This window comes from Stegastes partitus, unplaced genomic scaffold (assembly GCF_000690725.1).
Source record: "Stegastes partitus isolate 25-593 unplaced genomic scaffold, Stegastes_partitus-1.0.2 Scaffold1521, whole genome shotgun sequence".
In the NCBI taxonomy this organism is placed as follows: Eukaryota; Metazoa; Chordata; class Actinopteri; family Pomacentridae; genus Stegastes; species Stegastes partitus.
The window spans coordinates 22,164-33,943 of record NW_007579252.1 but is presented as its reverse complement, the minus strand read 5'-3'; the positions used below and the strand labels follow the sequence as shown (position 1 = coordinate 33,943).

General features: G+C 39.1%; 1 pseudogene; it reads left to right on the top strand.

Annotated features, from left to right (window-relative positions):
- LOC103371075 (dynein heavy chain 6, axonemal-like) overlaps positions 1-11,780 on the top strand; it is a 36,300-nt pseudogene that overhangs the window by 2,656 nt on the left and 21,864 nt on the right.

The following is an 11,780-nucleotide window of genomic DNA, read 5'->3' as shown; positions in this document are numbered from 1 at the left end:
TCCGCCCCCCTCCGACGATTTTGTGTCACTGGCTCCAAAAATCCAAGATATCAATCAGGAAGTAGCAAAACCCTGGCTTCATTTTCTCAGTGCAGAAACCAACGGGTGATGTCACGGTAGCTACGTCCAAAAAAGAAGCAACAATAAAACCCAAAATCTTTCCAATTAGACTTTAACGGGATTATCCGAATTTTAGCTTACCCATTCATTTGCCAGTCTAAATTAAAGTGATAATGTCACCTGCTATTGTGGAAATTACTTTCTTTCGGCAAAGATTCACTTTTTGAAAGAGGACATTCATGTTTTGTCTCCTTCTCTTCTCAGTTATCCCAGACTGTGGTGTCAACCTCGAGCCTTCCCAGATGGCTGTGTTCCATAAAAGATTTTGAGCAGAACCAGATCTATAAATATGATAAGGATGTCTATTTGCTCATCAGTGATAAATATGTGATATCAATGCAACGGGACGAAATTGACAAAGTAACCCATGAACGCTGGGAAGAGGAGTATAACGATGTCTGCAAACTAGTGCGCAACCCCTTTTTTGCCCGCTTCAAAAAGTGGAAATCCTTCTTCATATGGCGCACTGCAGTTCGTGCCAGTAAGATTAAATTGGCCAAGGAGTCCATAGAAACCAGTTCATTTCTCAATCCGGTATGTGTGAGTGTAAACTAAAGCCTTCCATTCATGATCTTGAGTATGGAATATATACACTCTTAAATATGCAGAAAAAATCTCTGAGGTTTGCGGTTTTGAATTCTTGTGTGTAGTTGTATAATTTTCCTGGTTTTAACTTTTCTATGTTTCCTACAGTGTCTAAGTCCTGCACTGATGGATATCAGGAAAATGTGCTGCCAAATCAGTGACACATGCCTGTGTCTCGTGAAGAAAAAGCACACATACACACTGCAGGAGTTCCAGGCCACACAGTTTGGACAACTGCAAGAGGTGCAGGGGCACATTTATACAAAAATTGGTCAAAATGTGTGATCCGAATCAGAAGCTCATCGACTTCATTTGTTATTGTCAGGTATTGAATGACCTGCACAGGTTTCAAGACCAGGTTAAAGAGGTCGCAATTTCTGCCTGTCGCCACTTCTTGGACTCAGAGATTGCGATCCCAGTGATCAGCATACAGAAAAGTTACCTCATCTGGTGGGTAAATTTCTTATATCTGCTTCTTTTTTGATCTATATACTTTCTTTCTTCATTTGTGCACTGAAAAGGTTGTGCCTCTACATATGTATGTTATTTACAGAAGACATTTTGACATCACCATCAGAAAGCAAAAGTGTAAATAATGAAATTAATAATGGCTGAATTCCACTTACTTTGTCATTGTTTATCAGTCAGGCATATCCATCACATTAACCCAATTTATGTCTCCTACCTTTCCAGCTTCATTCGACTTGTTGACTATTTGGTTGTCAACACCTTGCACAGCTTGGTGGTGAGTGCAGTGGACAAACTGCTGGCTGTTCTCGAGGAGCATATAGGTCAAACGCCCAGTCATGCCATTATTCAAAGCTGGAGCCACCACTCTGAGGATGCTACTGATCCTGCTGAACAAGAGATGGATAAGAAGGTAGGACAATGTTTCAATATTATTAACAGCAAAGCCACTGTATTTATTATCTGCAACAAATCCAGTTCTGCAAGCAAAGACTTGGGTTTAGTTTGTGTTGGTGTGTGTATATTTGTCAGTCTGCTGAGTGGGAAGCGCCTCATGTTCATCCCGTATTCGTGTCTGAGTTGATGCTAGACGCAAATGCTTTTACCTACAAACCCTCTGAGGAAGAGTTTCAGGTTTGTTTTCCACGTTGGTTTGAATTGTCAAATTTTAAAGTATTCATTACTCATTAAATGCCAATTTGAAGTGTACTTCTTGTTATTTCCTACAGGAAACAGTTGCAGAGATTATCAGGGAATTTGGAAGGACGGTGATGACAGTTCAGACACTTACAGCAGATCCTGATTTTAAAGTTTTGACACGGCCTAAATATGTAATTACACTCATCATTTCAATGTGACATCAATGATATTATTATATTAATTATATTAAATACATATATTAAAATATATTATTATATTAAAATTCTAAAGAAAAAGAAAAGAGCAACGTTTGCTGAGAGAAACCTGCAGAGAGTGGAAAGAGTGCTTTGTGTTTGCTTTTACAGAAACATCAAATCAAAATCATCAAATCAAATCAGGTTTGTCATTTTGCTGTACATAGGCCTACACAGTAGTACAGGCAAGATGAAAGAGCGTTTCTTCAGGATTATTCAATCAGCAAGTCCTGCAGAATGCACATCTGGGATAAGACACCAAACATTCGCTGTCGCTGTCTCCTGAGGGGGCCGCAGCATCCATGTGCGGCGCCATTCGTTGAACATGGTGAACCCTTTCAGGTCCTGTTAGGTTTTCAGGTACACAAATGCACACATGATGGTGTGACGATGGTGAAGCCGCAGATGCTGCCCAGAGCTAGCTGTCTGTCTGTCTGTCCTGAACGATGTCGTCCCCTCCAGCTGTATGTCCGTCTGAGATGGTGTCATGGAGCCATGTTTCTGTTAAAGCAAACACACAGCAGTCTTAAACATGGCTCCACGACAACATCCCAGACACGGCCATACAGTTGGAGGAGACATGTTTAAGACTGCTGTGTGAGGAGACAGGATCGTTCCGGGCGGACAGACAGGCAAAAGCTGAGGTGGGAGGCTGTTCAGCTATATTAACAAAGACTGGTGTGTAAATGCCATGTTAGCCCTCTAAACACTGCTGTTAGTTGCCAGAGTTTCTTATTGTAAAATGCCGGCCATTCTACCTGCCGAGGGAGTTTACCAACGTGATTGTAGCCATTGTTTACATAGCTCCAAGCGCTAATGCTAATGAGGCTACACGACGCCATAAGTGAACTTTTAACTAAACACCTAGTGGTTGCAGGGGATTTTTAACCACATCAGTTTAAAGTCTGTGCTCCCCAAATTCAAGCAATTTGTGGACTTTAAAACCAGAGGAGAGAACATGCTGGACTCGGTGTATTCAAACTTCCCTGATGCATACAAAGAAACGCTCTCTCATCTTGCCTGTACAACAGTGTATGTACAGCAAAAATGACAATAAACTTGATTTGATAAATGTTAATGTTGGTAATTTGTCAAAAATATCATGGTGCTCTTAGTTTTCATTTTGAAATTAATATGTGATATAACACATGTGTATCTTTGTTAACTTATAGGGACTGGGAAAAAAATGTGCAAAAGCCCCGTCTATTAAATTCATCTTGGAGAATGATGGCCACCTTCAAAGTATCGTTCAAAACATCAAGGTTAGTTTTTCCTTTGCATTATTTTTCCTTTTGAGGCTGTACTCTGTCCATAACATGCTGTGTATGTATGGATTTGACTTGTTTTTCCTCCCTTAGGAGTCATTCCACTTTGTGTTTGATGCAGCAAAAGTGTACTCAAACACATTTGAGCATTTTCTAATATCTGAAAAGGAGAATGAGAGTCTGGATCTGGATGCAATGCAGAAACAGGACCATGGTACAGTAACATCAACATCAACAGTGTTTTTGGATCACAGCTAATGCTCACAACATTTTATTTTCTTTTATTTTTGCTAAGAATGATGCTTTTGTTACCAAAACTTGAAAACAGATGAGGTAGGAACAAAATCATAAACCAGTTTTGTTTTCAAGCAGAAACAACTCTCTGCCTTTCTTCAAGGTGCCCTGTGGAGTTTTTTTTTTTTGTAGTTTTGTAGTTTTGTAGTTCCGCATCAAAACAAGTTGGGTGTATCCCTAAAATTTAGCAAATGTACTGAATGCATTTCCTATTTCATAACAGATTTGCAAAGTCGATGTTTATTTAATAATTAAAATCCTGTATTGTTTACATCTGTTCCCTTCTACCTTGCTGTACTCTTCGTCACTGCATTTGTTGCTACATTCTACAAATATGTTACTGCCACCAACTGCCAGCAGAACAGTGTAAAACTAGTTGCAGGGTGTCCATTTTGTCACTGGCGTGCCCTACAAGTCATAAACCTTTAGAAATCATTTGATATTGTCAATTTGCTGTTGCATTTCAGAAGATTTTTAGATATTTTTGCAAATTGAAATAAGGCTGCAGACAAATATTCTCCTTATTGCATTAAATTTTTGTAAGAACAACATCTCAGATATGAGAACATTTTGCCAGCTTGCATTAGAAAACAGTGCTGTTATAAAATCAAGCCCCTTTATCGCAGTTTGTCACAATTGTATTGTCTTTACAGTTAAAATGTAGGTGTACATATTTGTAAATTCTGATTTATATGAAATCATCAAAACTTACCAATCATATGATTTTGGCAATTGTACAAAGTCAGCAATCATTGTTAGAAATTCTCTAATCACTGCATGTCCACAAATGAAGATATTATTTTGATTATTATTTCGGTTATTTTTTCATTCACCGCACTTTCCCTTATTGAAATGTTTATTTCCAAACATCTGTTTTTATTATTGCACTTTCATTCTGGGAAGCATCTGGGGCTTAAGAGAACAGAGTGGGTGGAGATAATGGAAATACTTTAGAAAAGTACCAGTAAAATCTGGTAACAAATCTGGTAACAAAAAAAACAACAACTAACAAATAAAAAACAAAAAAACTTGACAAAGACTAAGCGCACATATACAATTTTCAATTAAGGAGTAAGTTATGCATGACAAGTTTGTTCCTTTTTTGTCTGTTGATTTTGACTCACAGGTGTGTCCTTCTTTGAAAAGTCACTGGAGTTATATCACAGAATGCATAAGGAGGCCTCAGCAGAAGTCCAGCAGAAGAGAAATCTGGGCTTCCTGTTCGTGGACAAAACACAGCTCAAAGAGAGGCTTTTGTCTTCTCCTTTCCGTTGTCTGGAGGTCAGGACCAACCCATATGTTCACACATACTGTACACACTGACGTACACAGTAGCTGTGTTCAATTACAATGAGCTGTGACACTTCACCAACACTGATATAGTTTTAGTATGCTTTATTTTTTTAAACACTGAACCACTGAAGCCTTTGTTGTTTTAATTAAATCGCACTGAAATTAAAATATAAGCAAAATACAGTGCTCCAGTGAGTGATCTAATGGAGCAAATACTGTCTCGTAAACCCAAATTCTGAATGAACACTACAGCAAAAAATGTTAAAGCTATGTACAAATCATTCATCTTCTCTAAATCTCTGCTCCAGGTCATCAAGGACGTGCTCACCCTGCAGGCTAAGAGGCAGGTAGATGCCATGCTTGATGAGATCCATGGAGCTCAGGCTAAACTAGAGTTCTGCCCCTCTAGTACAGCTGGTTTGGCCAACTTTGTCACATTCCTGGATGAGAGTCAGGAGTTGGTAAGATCTACATTTCTTGTTAATAGCATTTCTTTTTTTTTTTACGTTATCATAAGTGTTTGTAACAAAGCAGATAAGGCAAAGTTTGTTTGTTTTTTTTGCTGGAAACTGTCATTAAGCCAGTCTCTTCTCACATCTTGTCTTTTGTGTTCCTACACTTTTTTGGTCCCTTTCTCCATCTCTCCAGATTACGGAACTAGAAGAGAAACAGGAGACAGTATGTAAAATGTACAATCTGATCACCTTGTACTCAATTGCCACTCCAGCTGAGGATCTTGAGGCTTTTTCCACATTGCAACCATCTGTTAAGTCATTGCACATCATTATTGATGAGGCAATGGGAAAGAGGGACTCCACAATGGACAAGTTTTGCAGTTCACTGGACAAGGACATAAAGAAACTTCAAGATCAGGTCATGAAAATCGAGCTTGAGGCACAGGTGTGTGGAGAGGTCGTATTATTTTTTTGTATTTAAGACTGGTGTTAAAAATGAATAAATCCTACATTGGTTTACTTCCAGCCTAGAAAGGCAACATTTGTTGTCAGGTGTGGCAATATGCATGTCTCTGCTCCATTTTTACTTGGTTAGCTTATGGTTGTCTATGTGTAGGATCCACAGATCCTAGACATCACTGCAGATTCCTGCGTAGTGCGTCTGATGCTGGAGAAAATTCAGATTTCCATAGATACGCTGCAGGCCCAGGCATCCACATACACCTTCTACCAGAAACAATTCCAGGTGCTGTGATTCTTTACGTTTTCTGACATTTCAAAATAGTTGCCCCTTAACATGTCCCAGATCAGTCATTGCGATTTTATTTTGTGAAAAGTGGGTCGCCCAAAAAGCCAACCAATCTAACACAAACTGGTCTCTCCCTTATCTTCTGATGAATACAGTTGGAAGTGACCAAATTTGACAGCTTGGAGAAGTTAACTGCAGATTTCAAGCTAAAACAGCTGCTGTGGGACTCTCTGAAGGAATGGGACTCTTTACAGGACGGATGGCAGCAGGTGGGTTGCCCAAGTGAATTTTATATGTTAGCTTACAGACTCATACAGCATAATGTACATACATATGTGAACAGCTCCTCCTCTTTCCGAAGCGCCACTATCTCCTTCCATGTTCACCCATCCCCAGAGCACACTTATGCAACTGGACCTGGAGCAGTTTAGCTCACAGATCAACAGGTACGGGAAGTTAGTCCATCAGCTGGAGGAGGGCCTGCCGCATAACAGTCTAGTGCCAAATCTGAAGGACAAGGTGGACGTCATGAAGCAGAGGGTGGGTAGGACAACAAAAAGTGTTCTGTAGTGACTGATGTTTTTGTTTGTGGTGTGTGGCATCAGAAGTGTCATCACGCATCTCTCTGAAAGAGTGTCACATTAAATAGATGGACTGCAAGTAACGACTGCTTTGTGACTCTATCTAAATCATGCTTGTGTGTTTTCATTCAGCTGCCTGTGGTCACCGATCTCTGTAACGCATATATTACGCCAGAACACTGGAGGGTCCTGAAATCTGTTGTGGGGACCTATTTGGATGTGAAGAACCTTACTGTGGCTGCTTTGGAGGAACTCGGCATCTTTTCGTATGGCACAGAAATACAGGAGGTAACATAAATGTAGATGCTAAAAGCATATTGTGATGTGTTTGTTAGACTCTGGCTAAGACTGCTGATTAAGTGCTGGCTGCAATCTAATATTACCAATACTTTGTGATTTATCTATTCTTTTTTGTATTTTGACTAATGATAGACGTACACAGGTAAACACAAATACAAAACTGGTTAAAGGTTGATTGATTGCAGTGTAAGACATGCATGTAAAATACAAGTAACCACAACTAAGATGATCATGTGACAACTTATGAAAATAATACATTTGAAAATGTTCAATTTACACAACATGCATTTAATATAAATTTTGTATGAAATAAGTCTCCTTCTTAAAATCATAACTCAACCCAACACACAAAAAAAGCATTTTTACATATGTTTTTTCTTAAATAGACTCCGAAAATCACCCGTCCAGTGGAAATGAAATCCAAAATGAAATTTATCATCAGTACAATCGAGAACACGAAAAATGATCTATCTCAACTTTTAAGTTTTAGGTTTCAGGACAGGCTCCAGGAGAGGCATCAGTGGAGACCATTACTTCAGAGGTGTAAACTCGTATGCAGATATTTTATCTTCGTCTATATTTAAACTATATTTAAGTTGCAGCAAAAGTGAAGTTTGCTTTCCTGTCTGTTAAATATGAGTTACTTTTTATGATAGTACAGAAGTAAAGAATTGCATTGCAAGATTTCTGCCTCATGGTTGTATTTGGAGTCATGCTTGGCTTTGGAGTTTCATTTGTGGATATGTTAGAGGGTGACATTACACTGAAAAAAAAAGAACATGTTGGATTAACTTGATTCAATGGTGGACATTGGTTGCACACAGATGTTTTGCTTTGGCACCAACTTAAACAATTGGGTTAAATTAACACAAGTTTTTCATGTTCAATAAACCTGTGTATTTTGTGTTGATACAATGTGAATAAAACATGTTTTAATAAAGTAATTTGAGCTCTTGAAACATTTTAATCCTTTGCAATTTTATCACTTTATTTCAACACTATTCAATAACTTTTATACTATTTTAATTTAATACTATTTGGTCACTTAAATACTACACAGAATTTTCATATTACGTGTTAGTATTATGTGTCAATTACACAATTTTACAATAGAGGCCTTAAAACAGATTGTTGGTGTTGTTCTCTGAAGATCGTTGCCTGTAACCACTAGTAACCTTTCAAAATAAAATGTCTAATTTCACTGCAGTGACAGTAGATAAACAATTGAACTGACATTACTGTAATACATCAACAGTGAACAAGTATTGTCAGTTTTTTGTTTTACCGACTCAGTCACTGTTATGCCCTGGTCTAGGGGAACCTTGAGCTAACCTGATATTTTGCTCCACACCAGTCTTTCCACCTCAAAGAAGGCCAGCAATCACGACAAGCCAGGTAACAAAAACGAGCAGTTTCTTTTATTTTTATAATGAAGAGGGTAAACATAGGCCAAAACAACAAACAAAACCTATTCTACATTAACCCTGACTATCAGAAAAGAAAAAGCAAATAAAAGACAATAATCTTACCTACCTACCTAGTAACAAAAAAACAGGAGAAAAGGTTCAAAAGAAAAAGGCCTCTCCCTCCTGCTCTTCTCTCTAAGTACAAGTTTTACAAAGAGTCACTACAAGACTCGGGATCTGTTGCACACGATCCTGGAACAAACACGTTACTGCTGCATCCTCCTGCAGAGCAGTTGCGACGGCCTGCTGGCTTTCTCTGAGGTGGCGAGGCTGGAGGTGAGGAGAACGAGTGCAGCTGGCGGGCTGTTTAAATAGTGGGTTGGCCCGCCCTCTGACCAATTGTGTGGCTGGAATCTGGCGTGGCAGCAGGTGAGCCAGCCAATCCAGGGTCACCACCTGCTCCTAATCCATTCGTTCACCACACACATGCACACACACTCACACTGAGGACAGAAACAGGCAACAAAAACACAAAAGCACTCTTGACCCAACAGGGTCATAAGTCACAGAATGGAAATTAGACCTTTTCTTTATAAAAGAAAAAAAGGTTGCAGGCAACCATCTTTGAAGAGAACAATACAAACAATATGTTCAAGGTCTCTATTGTCAAGATTAAATTAAATTACAATTTCAACTGTAAACAATTCAATGCAACTATAGAAATGATTTGAAATGCAAAAACGTTGGTTACTATTGCCATTCCAGCAAAAATTTATTTTAGTGTCTCATTCCTTTGTGTCAACTCTCTTAATCATTAACATTACCCATTTTTTACCCCAAGTAAAAATGAAAATGAACAGTTGCATGTCACAACCTTTATTCAAGAGCCACAGGATAAACAGCAAGACAGTGAGCGTCAAAAATTCCAACACTGACCTCAGCGTGACATCTTTGTTCAGAACAGTATAGTCCATATGACAGTTAAGGTTTTATGAATAAAATGTCCTGTAAGTCCAACTCTGAAATATCCAGCGAATGTACAGCAAATACACATTCATTTTGAGACAACTGCCTTTAAAATATGTAACTGAAATCTACAGACCCAACTACAAAAAGTGTAATAAAATATATACTCGTGTTTTGTCTCCAATAATCTGAAAAAAAAAAAAAAAAGAATCTGGTCATCATTTAAAATTCATGGTTCAAGTATCACTTATACAAGTAAAAGAATGCTGTGGTAGGAATTTTAACAGCAGTTGAACTTGAAATATTCAACACAAGATGTACTCTTAAAAGTAGCATTCTTTTTAGAAGTATTGCAAATTCTTCTGAACTAAACATCTTGTTTCACATGGCCGTGATGGCACTATTTAGACTGTGCACAGTTCTCCATCTCTGCAGATGCTAAGACAGATAGAAACCAAATTTGAAGAACACTGCCAATCAGAGAACTTGTAGAGGAGAGGAAAAGGAAAAAACTGACCCCATCCACATGGCAGTTAAGGAATAAACACTTGGTGAAGGAGAAGTATCAACCGACTGACACTTTCTTTTTTGTTAGTAGACTTAATGACTTAATTTTGTGGATATGTTAGAGGGTGGGGCTGCAAGGTGGCGCAGGTGGTTAGCACTGTTGCCTCGCAGCAAGAAGGTTCGCGTCCCGTTGGGGACACCGGAATCTTTCTGTGTGGAGTTTGCATGTTCTCCCCATGCAGCGTGGGTTCTCTCCGGGTTCTCCGGCTTCCTCCCACAAGGTCTTGAAACATGTAGAGGTTAATTGGTGACTCTAAATTGTCCGTAGGTGTGAATGTGAGTGTGCTTGGTTGTCTGTCTCTAAGTGTAGCCCTGCGATAGACTGGTGACCTGTCCAAGGTGTCCCCTGCCTTCACCCTAAGTCAGCTGGGATAGGCTCCAGCCCCCCCGCGACCCTAGTGAGGAATAAGCGGTATAAACAGCCAACATTAGTGTATGTGACTGCAGTAAATGCCACAGCAGACAGACGGGTTTGTTATGTTTTAGTTCAGCTGAGTAGATATTGCATATTTAAATATGAAGCTACAGCAAAGAGATGGTTCGCTTCTCTTCACAGATTATCAGAAAATATATAACATGTTAAATGTTGAGATTAAGAGCTGTAGAGGTGCAGATTGATTTTTTATTTTTTTTTTGCCTTTAGACAGAGCCTGTTTAGCAATTTCCTCCTGTTTGCAGCCTTTATATAAGCTGCATTGTCAGACAGGACAGTGGTATTGAGTTTCTCATTTACCTGACAAAACTGAATAAGTGTATTCAAAAAATGCCAGGCTATTTCTTTGAGTTGAAATGATCTTTTTTTCCCCCTCCGTTATACCACATTCATTCTAGCTATAAATGAAGTCACTGTGAATCACTCTGTAAAAAAAATTCTTAGAACCACTACTTTGCTTAGTGTTTATAGGAAAATACACAAATGCATGAACGATATTTAAGAATTGGAATACAGTGAGCCCATGTTGTTTAGCAATTCTCAATGAGCCATGCAGGTGGCGCGTGTGTGGAGGACCACAGAGTTCACTGTGTTGTCTCATGGTGACTCCAAGGAAGCCTTCATTTTGGGAGGAGCAGATGACATCCAGGTAGCAGCATGTAGCACGCATACGAATAGTACTGTTTCATTATTCCTAATTGTGTTTGTTTGTGTTTCTGTGTTTGTTTATTGTGAAGGTTATTATCAATGTGAGCACGGTGGCATCTTCACGCTACGTCACTCCCATTAAGCTCCAGGTGGACAAATTGCTGAGTCAGCTGACCCTCTTTAACCAAACACTGGTAAAGGCTTAGAAGGAAAAGCACAAAGTGATATTTTATTTGGCTCCAAATGATTCCTCTCCAGATAGTAAAAGCTTGCCTTCTCCACTAAATGCAGAAGTGACTTGATTTTTTTGTTCTTAAATGTTACACACCAGCGCTCCCTAGTGGCCGCAAACAAGAAGACAATATACTTGCAAAAAATATGCTTTGTCAGTGTTCATTGAGTTCATTTCAGTTCATGCATGGAGGAAATAACAGTGGCGCATATAAGGCTTCAGCTATGTCTCTTATGAATTTACTCTACCTTTTTTTAAATTGTCCTTCTACTCACATTGCCCCTACTGTCCATCCCCTTCTCTTTCTTTCATTTCCATTTCTCCTTTGTACCCTCTTTTCAGGAGGAGTGGCTGACATGCCAAAGGAACTGGCTATACCTAGAGAGTATCTTCTCAGCCCCAGACATCAAGCGGCAGCTGCCCACTGAGTCCAGGATGTTTGTTAGAGTGGACAAGTCCTGGAAAGATATCATGAAAAAGGTCAATAAGATGCCCAAAGCCCTTCAAGCAGCCACACAGCCTGGTC